Source organism: Ursus maritimus, unplaced genomic scaffold (assembly GCF_017311325.1).
Source record: "Ursus maritimus isolate PB19 unplaced genomic scaffold, ASM1731132v1 scaffold_6, whole genome shotgun sequence".
Taxonomy (NCBI): domain Eukaryota; kingdom Metazoa; phylum Chordata; class Mammalia; order Carnivora; family Ursidae; genus Ursus; species Ursus maritimus.
In genome coordinates, this window is record NW_024426774.1 from 74,235,338 (window position 1) to 74,250,377 (window position 15,040).

Sequence of the window (15,040 nt, forward strand, 5' to 3'; positions counted from 1 at the left end):
AAAGTCTAGGTTCAGGTACCAAATGAGACCAGCCTGGGAAGGGCACAGCCACTAAAGGGAAAACTGATTGCTCTGTGGGACTCTAAACATCCTCAAGGATAAAGGTGACTTGAATCACCCCTTCGATGCCAGGACCAAGGTATAGACTCAAGGCTCTTATTTTTGCCCAGACAAAACTGAGGGGCTCCTCCGATGTCCTAGGAGCCAAGGGGGACGGCTGGTGGCGGCACAGCTTCAAGGCCCTTCCCCTTCGTGACTCCAACGCAAGGAGCTTCCCTGATTTGATGCAGATGTCCCTGAAACCCTCCCAAGCAAACTGGGGCTTTCAGGAAGAGCTTAGAGGCAAGCTATCCCCTTAAATCCAGAAAACTCACCTTCCAGACTGTTCTGGGATCCCAAGAGTCTGTGAGGTCAGCCTGGACTTGGCCACAGTGATATGGATCTGAAGCCAGATCAAAGTGCCAAGGAGCCTGTTGGCTCAGCTTTTTACTAATGCCGGAGCCAGAGCCAAAGATGGCCTGATGTCTCCATGTCGTGGTGATGCAATGTCCCCCCCCCCCCCGCCCCTCTCCTGCACGCTGGGCTCCAAGGCTGCTGAGAGCTGTGTACTATGTACGCTCTCGAGCTTGGATACTCAGGGCTCAAGCCTCCACCCTGCTCCCTAGTACTGACCAGACTGATGGAAGAGCCCATCCACGCTGAGATCCCATAGGAGACTAAAGGCTCCTGAAGAAGTTTCTGGAGGCCATGTCAGCAGCTAGGAGGACGAAAAAAAAAAAAAAGAAGCAGTTTAGGTTAGCTGGTATAATAACATTATGGTATAAGGGTAGTAAACCTTTATTAATTCATATTACATAATCCCATTTAACCCTCACAAGTCCACATGGTAGAAGGATATTGACATTATTGATATTTTACAGATGAGGAAATCATGCTCAGAGGGGTCAAGCAACTTCCCCAGGGTCACACAGCCAGTAAGCAGCAAAGCCAGGATTCAATCCCAGGCGTATGTGACTTGAAATCTCCTACTCTGTCTGCTCCCCGTATGAGAGTCTTGGTCCTTGTGCCCCTCACTCCCCGTGGCCACAGCCATGCCCCTCCAGGGCAGGGGCCAGTGTGAGGAGGAGACGCAGCTCGAAAGCACTAAGTACACTCAGCTGGATAAGGACAAGCCAGCTACTCTCCATGATCCTTACATCATTTCCAGGTCACTGACTTAACTTATAGGCCACTGGCTCTGGGAAGGACTTAGTACTGAGTACGGATCCTCAGATAACCTGGTGGGTAGGTGCAAGGTCACCCATGTGACTCAAACTCACTGGGATCCTTACCCGAATGCTCCTTGAGTCTGAGGGCCATAAGCTGGGGATTTGAAATGTGGAGAGAACATGACATGGAGATGAACAATGGGAGAGCACCCTCCCCACCAGGGCCATCCAGCCTGGGGACCCACAGATGAGGCCAGGCCTCGGAGGTGGGGCAGCGCCTTGACAGCTCTGATCCTGCCCGTGGCCAGCCATGCTGCATGTGATGCCGTCCTTCTGAGGGTGCTGGGGCAAAGCCCGCTGTGGCGGACAGTCTGGGCACATCCCCTCTTCAGGCCTGAAGCTCTCATCCCCAGGGGCTGGGGTTGTTGCTTGCTGAGAGCCCTGACCAAGTCCCTCTCTGGGCATTGACCTTGCAGGGAGGGAGTGTCTCACTCAAGGTCACACCTGTTCTCCAAGTGCAGCCTTAGTCTGATAACTGGCAGGGCCGACGCTGGAGTCCAAAGGCTCCACTGGGACAACTCTAAAGGGTCACCCCACTCCAGAGCACCCTGCAGAACTGGCTGGGGCCCCCTGAATCTGCTCTGCCACTTAGCTTCTCCTTCTCCCAGCTGCTCTCCCTCTGCTGGAGGTGTGGCTCTTGGGAGCCCTCCCCAGGGAACCTCAGGGAAACCAAGTTTCACAGTCATCTTCCCAAGGATCCGGCCTGTGATACCAGAACTCTGCCTTCCTCTTCCTCTCAAAGCTTCTTGTAACTTCTTCATGCTTATCATTTTCCAACAAGAATATACATTTATTGACAGCATACGCTACCAGCTTTTGTCCGCTCTCCCCAGCAAGGCTCATCTTGCTTGAGGTACACATGAAGGTTCCAGTGACGAGCTCAGTAATTCGTGAGCATTAAGGCAAAGCCTATGCACCCACTGGCCACCGTGCACTCCACTAGAAGGAGGAGGGGTGGTGGGCAGTAGGATCTAGGCTCCATGGGAACTCAGGATGTCCTTGCCCAAAAAACAGTTGATTGAGTGGGGTTGGAGAAATCTGCCTAGCTGTCCTATCCCCTAGCTCTCAGATCAACCCTAGGCATATACATGAGGCCCCAGCAGCTCTGTGACCCTACTCACCCAGCTGCTTTTGATTGGACTTGGGGGGGGGGGTGTCACTTAACCGCTGTTGGGCCAGTAAGACTCTCCTTCCTGGGAATTAACTTGGCCATGGAGCCTGGTGAATAGAGAGAAACTGAGGCCTGTCTTGGGACCCTACACCTTCCCCACCCTGGTTCCAGCTCTTCCCGAGGCCCAGCCAAATCCCTGCCCTCGGATCCCAGGAACCACGCCTTCACCTTTAGGAGAATGCCACCGACGGCTTCAGGGAGCCCCCGTGGAGTTCTGCCTTCTTCCAACCATACTCCCCACTAACAGTGTGAGGCTCTGAAATGGGCTGAGCACCACGGCCGCATTCTGTGCATTCACCTGGGACACCATTTCCAAGATCTTTCTATCCCTAGAGCTTACCCTGTAGCAGGAACTCAACCCATTCCTGGGAATGAATGAAGGAATGAATGAATGCTACTGTTTCTGTAGGAGTACATATTCCAAGTGGCGAAACCTCCACAGTGAAATAGCAGAGGCCACCCTGCTAAGGCCCGTAAGACCTCAGCTGCCCTGCTCCTCCTTCCCCCTCCGGAGACAAAGACGTTGGGCAGAGTCTTGCCCAGAAGGCTCCCAAGGCCAAATGCACCCCTTTCACTTATCTGGCTTCAGCTGTGAGGGGAGCGGGAGCTTTTGTTTCTCCTTCCCGAAGATGGAGAGCCAGAGCCTCTGCACTAACATCATCCCCTCCCGATGATGTCTGGGCCCTGGGCAGAGCTGTGGTGGGACCATAAGGACAAGGCAGGTCACAGGAATTCTTCACTTAGTCTTCACCTGAGACTGTCGGTCCCAGTTTACAAAGTAAGAAACTGAGGCACAGAGCTGACATTCAACAACTCGTCCAAGGTCACAGGGTAGTAGTGGCGGAGCTAGAACTCACACCTAGTGTCTGTCTGGCCTGGGGGCTGGGTCCTCTCTTCTACGGCCCCCTGCTGAGGTGACAGAGGTGGGATAAGAGCGGGGCTCACCCGCTGCTCTGGGGCTGACAGGGAAGGCACTCCATGCTGTGTCAGGGTCACACAAGGACCCTCTGTGGGCGACGTCTCAGATGGGCTCTTTGTGCCTCCCAATGCCTGATTGTGCATTTGGCTATATACTGTGCAAGGAGCAGAGAGAAACTGCACTGACTAGGGGCAGAGAAGAATGGCTGCACTGTTCCCTGTTCCCGGCCTGCCAGTCCCGTTGGGCCCGGGGGAGGGGCGAGGGCAGAAGCCACACTCTAGGGCCCCAGGAGCTGAGGGTGTCTTTTTCCTCTGGGGCAGAGAGGGGCACGATGGGAAGGATCCCAGAAGGGAGAGGAGAGAGCAGGAGGGCCTTTTCTGGAAGGCAGCCAGTCTGTCCAGGCTGAGGAGTTCCTAGAACAATCCACCCTGCATGGTGGCTCTAATTTACAGCTGGGGTCCAGCTCCCAACTGGCAGGAATGACACCAGCTGGAACTGGTGACCTGCTGGTCCCCAGGCAAGGATGGCCCTGGGTGGGGGCCAAGGCCAGCATCCTCATGCCTTGCATTCAGATGACAGCAGTTGGTCCCTGGCTATCCCTGCTGGCTTGCCTTTCTCAGGGTGGAGGTTTTAAGCCCCAGCGCAGAATGCATGTTGCCCCAAGCCAAAATGTTCCAGCCGCCAGGGGAAGAGAAGAAAGGGGAAGGCAGAGCTGCTGTTCTACTTTTCCAGGCACCCTCCGACTCCACGGAGAGAGGCAAACGCTCAAACACCTGGGCACACACCCAGCTGTAAATTCATGAGGGCCCTCACACTTCCAAGGGCGCTGCGGGGCCCGGACCTGTGCGTTGGGAGTCTGGACGCGATGCAAGCACCTGTTGAGTAGCAGGGAGCGGCGGTACAGGCAACACCGCGAGAGGCACACGCTCTGGTGGTGCAGGGGGTGGGGGGGTGGAGGGAGACCAGGGGCTGGTCCCTGAACTCCGTGATGACGGGGGCATTCTAGACTGCCCCCCCCTTCTGCCCGGGCAGGGACACACCCGGCAGCACCCAAAGCCAGAAATGGGGCGGGCCCATTCCCCCCCCACCCCGCCCCCCGCGCCACGGCCCTGCCCGGGCTGTTCGGCCAGCGTGCTCCCGCCACCTAGTGGCAGGTCCGTGCTCCTCACCTGGAAGAGCCACTGGAGCAGGGCCACGGGGCAGTCGCGGGGGTGCAGGTAAAGGTTGCTCAGGAGGCCCGTGCGCAGGAAGGACAGCTGCTGGGCTGGCGGGCAGCTGCGAAGGCAGAGGAATGAGGTCGGGGGTGGGTGGGGGGCCCTCCACGCAGGCGGCCTGTCAGCCTTTCCTCAACACGCCTGTCTCAGTGAGGCCACCGGAGGCGGGAATCACGGCAGCAACAGCTCTGGACAAAAACGGGTAGAGACCCTGGTGCCAGAAGCTGCCAGAAGGAAAAACAGCCCGCACCGTCACCGGAATCATTTGATCTCCACAAACATCTCTTAAGTGTTTTAAGCACACGACTGGACAGTACATTTTGTCCTTTTCTTGTGGCAGAGGAGGAAACGAAGGTATTCACCGAGGTTGCAGAAAGGATCTGTGGGGAGGTGAGGAGAGAACCCAGGAGTCAGGCTCTTAGCCCAGCGCCCTGGGGCCGCCACGGGCGGACAGAATTACCCGCACGGCCCACGTGGGGCCCACGTCTGGGGTCTGGTTACACAGAGCCTTTCTGCCCGGTCTTGTGTTTTTCCGAAACAAAGGACACCTGAGAAGATGGGCAAATAACAGCAAGGGGCCCAAGACGGAGCTGTTCTGGAAAGAACAAGGCACAAGGGTGCCACAGAGGATTCTGCAGAAACCATGGGAGGGGCAGAGGCGAGGGGGGATGGCACTGAGACTCGCCTCCCGCCTGAGCTCCTACCCTGTTTCTCCTCCCGACCGGACCCTGCTGGGCCTCTCCCTGCTCCTGGAGCTCTCCGAACCAAAAGGCCAACGCGCAGAGTACTCAGCCGCCCGGGTAGACTGTGTGCTCGGCCAGGAGCCCACGTCCCTGTAAAACCAGCTGATATAGTTCATATAGTTCATCTGGTGGAAGGTGCTTCAGAAGTCACTTCCGAGGGGCTGCCTGGACTTCATCGCCCCTCCCGGTTACCCCCAGGAAGGCTGGGTTTGGGGCAGGCTTCTCCTACTCTCTCTGTATTTTGTGAACGTGCCTCTGCTCTCTAGTTCTAGATGGTGACCCTAAGGCAATGATCAGGGATTCTAGGAAATGACAAAAGTAATTTCAGGTCTGCCCTTCTTTTTTTAGTGGCCAAATCCACGCAAAGAACATTTCAGATGGCATTTAAAGTCATGACTCTGGATAGAAATTTCCTTGGTCAGCCCAACCTCTTCTTCTCCTTTTTAAAAAGGACATATTTTAATCTGCCAGGAACAGAATGCTCCAAAACAAAGATTCTCCTCTGAGCCAAGCTGCTGTCTCCTTGAGTATGTCCAGGCAATTTACAAATGGTATATTTTTGTCCAAATTATTTAAGTTCAGAGGAGAAAGCGGCTTTGTTCCTATGTCTGTGAAGCTGACCGCTCTAAAATAGACCTTTATTTGTACATTCAAACACGTGTGCACCCCAGGGCTGCTGGCACACTCTGCTCTAATTCACATGCTCTGTCACACGGACACTTTCACGGGCTGACCCTGCAACGCACGCACGGGTCCAACACAGCACCCCAAGTGCAGACAATACCCAAGCGAACAATGCCTGGAAGACCTCACAGATTGGCAGGGCTTGGCCGGAGGCCATGTGGCAAGCAGACTGGTGCTCCAGGGACTCTGGCTCTGGCATTCTGCTCAGGAGGCACCCCACCAGCTTCTCAGTAGGAGAACTGATTGTACAAGCCCCTGTTGGCTCCGATCAGCACATTTCCAACTGCTGCTCTGAGGGAGCGATACCCTTCGGTTGCAACTGTCTCCTTTTGGCTATGCCAGCCTCGCAGCTCAGTTTCTGCCAGAGGAAAGATCAGCCTGCCTTCAAGTTCATTGCTGCCCAGTGAGGTTTCGCCTGTAAGGCAAGGAGCGAGAGCTAGGCAGGAAGGGCAGGGTCCAGCTGTGCCGTGAAACGAATGGCTTTCAAGGAATTCTGTGCTTAGAGCTACGTGAGATGCAAGGAATCTCTGCAGGCCGCTGGGGCCAAGCCTAGTGTGCGCGCTCAGGGAGGGTAATGCTGCTTCACCCCATGGAACCCCGAGCCTTCTCACCTTCAATGCAAGGGACAAGGCCGACTGCACAGACGCTGCCCTGATCTGCGGCAGGAGGGGAAGCCTGGAGGAAAAGGGTGGGCAAAGTAGGTGTGTGCACTGAAAGCTCAAAAATCTTGGGTTACAGAATCCATTTAAGTTTTCAAAAACCCACTTCATGTCCACAGGCCAAGAATGCAGACATGGGGTCCATCTGGGTGCCTCTGCCTTTTGCAAAGCCAATGCTAAGTCAGAAGTCATCCCGAGAATGTCAGAGGACCCGGGAGTGAGAAGGGGAGGGACAGAGCCTCCTGGGCGAGAAGCCCCAGCTGTCAACTCTGAGGATCCCAGTAAGAGAGGTTCCCACCTGGGCTGAGAGGCAGCCACAGTCCGTGGCAAGGACAGAGGGCCGCAGGAGCAGAAGGAAGTAAGGGGAGATGGTGGAAAGTGAGAGGGGGGATTAGCCCCAAAGGAGAATCAAACAAAACACAGGCCAGCCTGGGTCAGCAGGTTGGGCTCCTGCGCAGAGCTGTGACTTTCTAGTTGGACTGTGTGTTCCTGATAATGCCCGAGTTAACATTCCTCTAGGCTCTCTATCATCCAGTTTTTGGGCAGCAGCCCTGGAAGGCAAAGCATCCAAATGCCTTGGGAATCCCAAGTGATGGCAGAGGGATAAGCACCAAGTGTAGTTATACAGTATCACTTTCTGTGTCTTTCCCAAGTTCCTCAAATGCAAGTTTAAGTAAAATGCCTAGGGAGGACAGAAACAATAATGGTCAGAGCTTTCATCCCTGTTCCTCCTCTTTTTCTCTCTTCCTTTTGTCTCAAGATGAGTGAGCACCCTTCGGGTCAGAAGTCCAGGGATCCCAGCAACGGCCCACCGGCTGCTTCCGCTGGCTCTTTATTTTTGGGGGCAGTTGGAGCCAGTTGGGCGGCTCAGCTCCGTCCACACTCTGTAACTACTGGATTTATTTCACCCAGGCTTCAACCGCAGCATGCCAGTGAGACGGGGAAACAGGAGGGACCCCATGAGAAAAAAAGTGTTGTTTTTTTTTTTTCTTTTGCTTCTTATCCTGTTTCTGTTCTTGCTAGGACCTGCACCCCCACCTCACTTTACACATGCCTGGTAATGCAAATAGCTTCTGTCTCCCTCGGAACGGACAAGGAGTTAATGATTCTCTAGAATAAATAACATCTAAGAAAGGACCAGGTGAGAAGGATGGGAGGAAGCTCTCATATGCGTATTTCAGACCACTGAAGCAACACCTGGGCTCTCGTCTTTGCTCTAACCGGTTCCTGGATGTCTGACTGACGGGACGCATACATCAGGCCACCATCCTCAATAAAACCTCAGACCCTGAACAAAGACAAGACTCCGGCTCTTTTCCTTTCCCACTCCTCCGGACGCCCCGTCTGTGTCTCTCTTTGTAGATCTTCACTAAACTCTTTCACCTTCTGCTGACTCACATCTGATTTCTGTCCTGCGCGAAGCCAGGAACTGTTTGGCTGGTCCTGCGGGAACCCCCCATTTGCCTCTCTCCCACCCCCCAGGTCCTCAGACCCGCCTGTCAGCAACATCAGGTCCTGGCAAAACAGAAGCTGGGAGGGGGGGGCTCAGGGAGACCCGGTGCACAAGCACAGGGACATCCACATGGCTCAGATCCAGCAGCCTCCTCCGGCCCGCAGCCGTGCTCCTGGAGGAAGGGCTCCCTGAGCACACACAGTGAACACCCCACTGGAACGGGGCGGACACCCCCCTGACCCTCCAGCGCACCCTGGGGGCCCAGGGAGGACCATGAATCATTCAGCGGGCAATCTCCACCCTTCCCAGGGAGATCGCTCTGGCCTCTGAGCTGCATATGGGCATAGGTCCCAGCGCTTCTCCGCTCAGGGGGATCGGATTTCCTTTTGAATGGCTGTCAAGGGAGGAAAAATGTCAGCCCCTGGTACCAACTTCTGTCGTAAAGGCATGTGACTTTGCTTCCAGGGAACTGCCCTAAGGTCACACATCCAGCTGGGTGATGAATGAGAGCGGACTGGCCAGGCCATCTCCGATCCCGGGGCTGTGGGCTCTAGGAGACGCGTGCTTGCACAGAAAGCCGTGTAGGTGCAGCCTGGGAGTCCGAGGCCTGGAGCCCAGGCGCCCAGGCCTCCCGCACCTGCCTGCGACCCGTGCCAAGAGTGCCCACTTTGTGCAGTGGGAAGATGAGACCCCTCTTCCCAGAGGGGTAAGGAGACGTGGAGCTATTTCGAGAGGTAGGTTTTAAAACTCGCATTCACTTCCCCCCCCCCAACACCTCTAAAAATGAGATGTGTTCATAAAATACAAAAGAGTGTAATAAGGAAAATAGAAGTTACCTGTCATCTCACAAAGTGTTGACTTTTTGTGCGGCCCCAAACTGAACCATACTGCCTCTTGAGAGATCAAGTAACCTTTAATTTTTCCTTCATTTTCATGCTTCTGCTGAACACAACGGGGTAATTCTTGAACCACTATTTCCCTCTCTTGTGTCTGGGCTTGAAGTCCTTGGCACAAACAGGAAATAAGAGTGACCCCAAGGCTAAATGGTGACCTTCAGGAAGTGGCCCTTACCCACTGTGTAGCAGGGGCCCCCTGCCCAGACCATGTGGAAGGCAGCGGGCATTCCTCCAGAAAGGCCCTGGGCTCCTGGGGCTGGCAAGGCCGCCTCTCCGGTGCCTCATTAGCATACTTGAGGGAGGAGGGTCTGAATTCCTCCCTCCGGGGAAGCTGGCCGGCCACCTGGCCCCACTTGGCAGGGCTGCTCGGCCCCCAGGTCACCGCTGCATGGGCCCTCTCGTCTGTCAAACACTTCCTGCCGGCCGTCCAGTCTGGGACAGGAAACCTGCTGTCACACAGACCGTGGCTGGCCGAGGCAGCTCTGCGAGACGCCTTCCTCTCTCCTCTCCTCTCTCCTGTTCCTTCCCCGCCCCTCTCCACCCCTCCCCTTTCTCCAGCGCCGCCATCCTTCTTTTCCCCTTCAACCCTCACTGTTTCTTTTGCCCCCTCGTCATCATGCCTTTATTAGACACCTTCTCAGCGTGGCGACGTCAGCCTTTACCATATGCAGACCCTCGGGTCCAGTCACCTCACGTCACTTCCGAGGCTACGCTCCAGACAAGAACCTGTGTGTGAAGATGTTCTCTACCACAGTGCTTATAAAAGAGAAAAGCTGCAAGTAACGTCTACGCTGAGGAAAATGGTTCAATATGTTGAGGCATCAGGGCTATGCAATATTCTCTCACCATTCGCATTATGTCTAACTGTGACGTTAGGGCCTTGTTCCGATCTTGATTGCAACAACATAACGCACCTTTAGAAGACCACCGAGGAAATCTGGACACCGACTGATACCAATGGTATGAAGAATTTGTCTTTTTTAGGTGTAATAATGGCATTTAAGTTATACCTAAAGATAGAGTCCTACCTTTTAGAGACACACACTGAAGTACTTACAGATTCAATTATGTGTGTCTGGGATTTGCCTAAAAAATACTCCTGAGGGGACGATGTTAGTGGGCAGGGGTGGAGACGGAACAGGATTGGCTTTGAGTTGATGGCTGTTGAAGCTGCGTGCTGACTGTATGGGGCGTCATTATACTGTGCTCTCTACGTATACTTGAAACTTCCCCTGATAGTCAGATGGCTTTAGAATTTGTCAAACGGACCTAAGGAAGCCCTGCATGGCTAAAATGACAACAAGACTCCTGCTTTCAAGAGACCAGAGATAGCTCAACCGCTGTGCTCCTTACTGGCTGGCGTGGCCCCGCGGCCTCCTCCCCAGCCCCCTTGGCCACCAAGGCCCAGCAGGGCGTCGGTCTCATGAGCATGAGTGGACAGCTGCACTGGGCCCCGCGGGCTTTCTCTCTTATTCTTAGCTGGATGAACTCACAACTGCAAGTGTGGGATATGACTGTGGTCAGGTTGTTAAAAACCCCTTAAAAAGCAACATAGCCCGTGGCTGTGTGATAATGAGCGTGAATTTCCTTCCATGGTGGAGTGCAACGGGCAGCTGTCCTAATGTTACACAGTGTGCATTTAGGGCCAGGGACAAACTTTTCACTGTTAGCACTGCACACAGAGGGAAGAAGGGTGGTGTCTCCAATGAGCAGATGGAAGCAACGATGACGTGCTCTGGAACACTGCTGGATGGCCCAGAAAGTGGCTCCAGTGTTGCTGGAGACATCACCCCAAAGGCATGTCTGGTGACTCTGACTACAGTCGTTCCATGAAACTGGGGTGCGGGGGAGGAAAAAGCAATATGAATGCATAAATACACCACCGACCTAATATTTGCTACAATGTAGGGCTTTTTAAAGTATGTGGCTCTAAATCAGTAAATTAAATATTATAAGCAGACATGTGGGACGTTTCATCTACAGTCCTGAAAGCTGACGTATCCAAATTGGCTCGAGCACAGCTCTGAATTTCCTCATTTGGGCCAGTCCTCATCATTGGGCTCCATGAGGGACAAGGCCTGACCATCCCATGCCGACGACATTTACCTGAGGAACAGTCCTTCCAGAGCGCTACGTGGCTTCAGCCGTGAATGGTCCAGGATGTAGTGCAGGGGCTGACGCCTGGGTAGAAACACAGTCTCCCCGGGATGGACTGGGGGGATGACCCGCAGTGACACGGAGAACCTCTCCACCAGCATCCTGGCAAAGCAAGGAGCCGGAGAGGCGAGTGTCAGCAGGCGCACCTGGTCTGCAGCCTGGAGGGGGGCCAGGGAAAGCCAGATGGTGCCCCTGCCTTGCGACGGTGGCCTGGTGGGGAAAAGACTGGGGGGAGGACAGCGCCACCTGCTGGTAAAGGAGCAGCCTACGCGATGCAGACTCAGGAGCTCTTCCCCATTCCACTCTGTCCTGCAGCCCAGCCCCTTCCTCAGGGCTTTAGTCCAGGAGCTAGAAGTCCTGGTCCCAAGCCCAGTGCCACTCATTGGCTTTGTTCAGCTCAAACTTTCACTGAGTGCCCACGATATGTGGGTGCCAAGTGCTGAAGGATGAGTCAGGCGTGGGCTGCCATTGCATGCCTAGGAGCCTTCAGCAAGTGGGCTGACCACAAAACTGCCTACACGGTACTGCCAGGGGCAAAGGAGAGAAGCCCTGGGTGTGGCCAGGGTCAGGGAGGGCATCTGCACAAGGAAGGAGCCTGGCTGCTGCTTCTGGGGCACCAGTCCTCAAGCTCTGGTGACCAGGAGGATGCCCCAGGGATGTCCAGGTGCCCAGGTCCTGCCCTGCCCTGTGAGTCTGATTAGTAGATCAGAGGTGGGTCCCATGGACAGGGAAGGAACAGAGAGAAGAAGGGATACATTCCAACTCTACTGGGAGGGGTAAAAATTGTCAGGATTGAATGACCCCTTTAGGAGGGAATGGGGGAAAGGGAGGCAGTTAAGACAATTCCTAAGAACAAAGTAAATCTCTATATCATTAAGGACCGGCCACAGTGCACTGGTGGGTGAAAACAGCAAGTTTCAGAATAGGAAGTGTGTGTGTGTGGCATAGGTATACACACAGACATGGGCACACACACATTCTCAGACACATGCAACACCCCACACACATCTGACATGCCCAGCTGTGAGCTGGAGTCATCCCTAGGGAATAGGATCTGGGGGGAGGGGGAGACGTTTCCTGTTTACTTCACACAACTGTGTTCTGCTTGATTTTGTAGAGACAGAACACACATTTGACAACAATAAAAACAGCAAAATAAAACCAACCGCAAGCACGGCATCCCCTCCTGCCACGGGAGGCTGGCCCGGGCCCTGGGACGGTGAACGTGGACGGGGAGCAGCGCTCAGGCTCCTGTCGGGGTCTGGGACACAAGCAGCGGGCACTGGAGGCAGAGGCAGCGTAGTGGGCAGCCCACCGCGGGCCAGATGAAATGTGCCCCACTCTCTGGGCACCGCCCCAAGGAAAGGTGCCGAGGCACATCACAGGGTCGTCCGGACGGTGAACGGACGTCCACAAGGTGTGGAAATGACATGAAAACACCAGGGATCTTCTGCTCCTGTCGGCTTTTGCAAGCAGCTGGTGCAAACAACCGCACAAACGGGAAAACGTTCTTCTGTTTTGTTCATTTCTAGGCCATTTCAGTTTTTGAGGATCTATGGCTTATATTGCTCTGATATTAAGGAAAAAGTGCAAACTACTGAATTATTATTCTATAGGAATTAGGCTCATCTGTAAAAGGCTCTTAGTCTTGTCTCCCAAACCGTCATACAAAGGGACTTTTGTGACACTAAATATAACGTATGTGCATTATTAAGCATTCTGAGATGGCTTTCCCCGGTCTAATTGGGGATTTCCGGTGCAGCCCCAAAGTGAGGATAAAGGATGATGTTAGGGTTGAAATATTCCCCGTCCTCTGCCCCAGCACACACATAAGGTCTTTTAACTTCAAGATATAGAGAACATAGGATGGCATCCATTCAGGATGCAAGGCAGTCCTTAGAGCAGGAGGGGATGCTGGGCTCTGCGTGCTTGGGGGGTCTCTTCTACGGCGGGCAACCACGGCGGGCATGTGACTCCTGGTCACGGACAGCTGCTCTGGCAGATGGCAGCTGGCCCCCAGCCCTGCCAGACCCACATCCCTCCTTGGCCCCGTTCAGGGGTGGAAGACGCTGCTGGCTTTGTGTATCAGTGAGTAATTTTCTTGGAAGCAGAGAAACGGTCCCATCAAAATGATCCCACATCAAAACCACCACCTCGAAGTAGCTGTTGTCAAAAAGGCTTCCTCAAAGTACTATTTGAAAACGTCACGTGCCCAGAAAATCATCAGCGATGTCGAAGCCTGGGACACCTGGCTTAAGCCAGTTCCCCAGATAACTCCCTTTCTGTGGGGAACTGCAAAACCTCCAAGCCATGACTTCCAGAATCCTGGATGCACTCAGAAAGGTCAAGGGCTAAAATAGTTACACTTGCCACCGAGATCTTATTTTTTATTTTTAAAGAGTTTTTATATATTCATTTGAGAGAGAGAGACAGAAAGACAGAGAGAGCACAAGCAGGGGGAGAGGCAGAGGGAGAGGGAGAAGCAGGCTCCCCACTGAGCTGGAAGCCCGATGTGGGGCTCAATCCCAGGACCCTGGGATCATGACCTGAGCTGAAGGCAGCTGCTTAACCGTATGAGCCACCCAGGTGCCCTGCTACTGAGATTTTAAAGAGGGTTTAAAAGGTTTCATTCCAAGGCTACGTATCCATTGAGTAGGAAACCTGGAAACAAATCCATGAGGCCCGACTCAGAGAGACAACTGTTTTTATCACTTACGATACCACCAAGGCACCCTTGTCCAAAGAGCCTTTTAGCCCAAACCCAGCGGTTCCAATCAGTCTCCACACTCCACCACATCTGCTGTTCTGGGCTCACCATGCACCTCGCACGGCACCCCTTCTCTGGGCCTCTAGGCAGCGTGTGAGTGGTTCTCGCCCTACGTGGGATGGCTGTTCCAATCTGAACACTCACAGATGTTCACAGTGGAAAGTATCAGTGAGGAGGCCGGGGGTCCTCCTAACCAAGGCCAGGGGTCAGCAAACGAGCGTCTGTGGCCAACCCCTGCCCACTGCTGTGAACGAGGTTTTACTGCAACCCCGGCATGTTTATTCACTTACGTATTGTCTATGGGGGCTTCCCTGCTCCAACAGCGGGGCTGAGTGGTTGTTGCCACAAAGACTGTACGGCCCTCAAAGCCTAAAACATTTACTATTTACAAATACAGAGAGTTTGCCGATTCCTGATCGAGTCCAGAGATGGTTATCGGAAAAACTTGAGGAGAAAAAAGCAAACAGCCAGCCACGGTGATGTTCATAAAACAATGTAAACCATTTGGGGGTCCTAAAATGGAGGCCCCAAAGAAGCCTGTATGTTGTCACTCAACATTCCCTTAGTAAGCGGAAGCAGAAAGCTAATTTAAGACTGTGCACAAAAACTTGACCCATCACTGCTTAGACCAATGTTTAATCACTTAACTCAAGCTGACGGAAAAAAGCGAAGCCTGGACAGGCAGACGATCTAGGGCGGGTTGACCAGCCTGCCCTCAGCCACGTGGCTGAGGCGACCTCACCCCTGCAGTCCACCCCAGCCCCTCCTGCACACTGGGTTCCTGAGGGAAGGAGGGAGGGAGGGAGGAAAGGAAGGAGGGAAGGAAAGAAGGGAGGAACCGATTAAAAGAAAGAAAAGGAAGGGAGACGTACAGAAAGATCGACCCTGACTCCACTTCCCCCCGTCCAGGTAGTGCACACTTTTCTCTTTCGACCTCTCCTCCTGTTCTCCTATGGGCAGGTTCACCCTCAGCGGTCCACTAGAGCTGCTCTTGTCAAGGTCACTGTGACCTCTATGCTGCCCCCTTGGGCCCCTGTTCTCTCTACATACTTGCTCCCCAGGTGATCTCATCCAGTTTGCGGCTTGAAGCATCACCTATACATGGTGAC

At 54.0% G+C, this 15,040-nt stretch overlaps 1 protein-coding gene and 1 long non-coding RNA gene across 3 annotated transcripts in view; one reads left to right on the top strand and one right to left on the bottom strand.

Annotated features, from left to right (window-relative positions):
• The window catches only part of FAM178B (family with sequence similarity 178 member B), a 66,673-nt gene extending 65,844 nt beyond the window's left edge, over positions 1-829 (bottom strand). For both annotated transcript variants that reach the window (XM_008700427.2, XM_040623551.1), the window contains exon 1: positions 673-829. The gene's annotated coding sequence lies outside the window, so the exon portion shown is untranslated. The remainder of the gene's footprint in view (positions 1-672) is intronic.
• Positions 830-9,534: 8,705 nt separating this feature from the next.
• On the top strand, positions 9,535-12,320 carry LOC121101052. Its single transcript, XR_005833019.1, has 2 exons — positions 9,535-9,967; positions 12,282-12,320. It is a non-coding gene; the product is annotated as an uncharacterized LOC121101052 (long non-coding RNA).
• Positions 12,321-15,040: the final 2,720 nt, after the last annotated feature.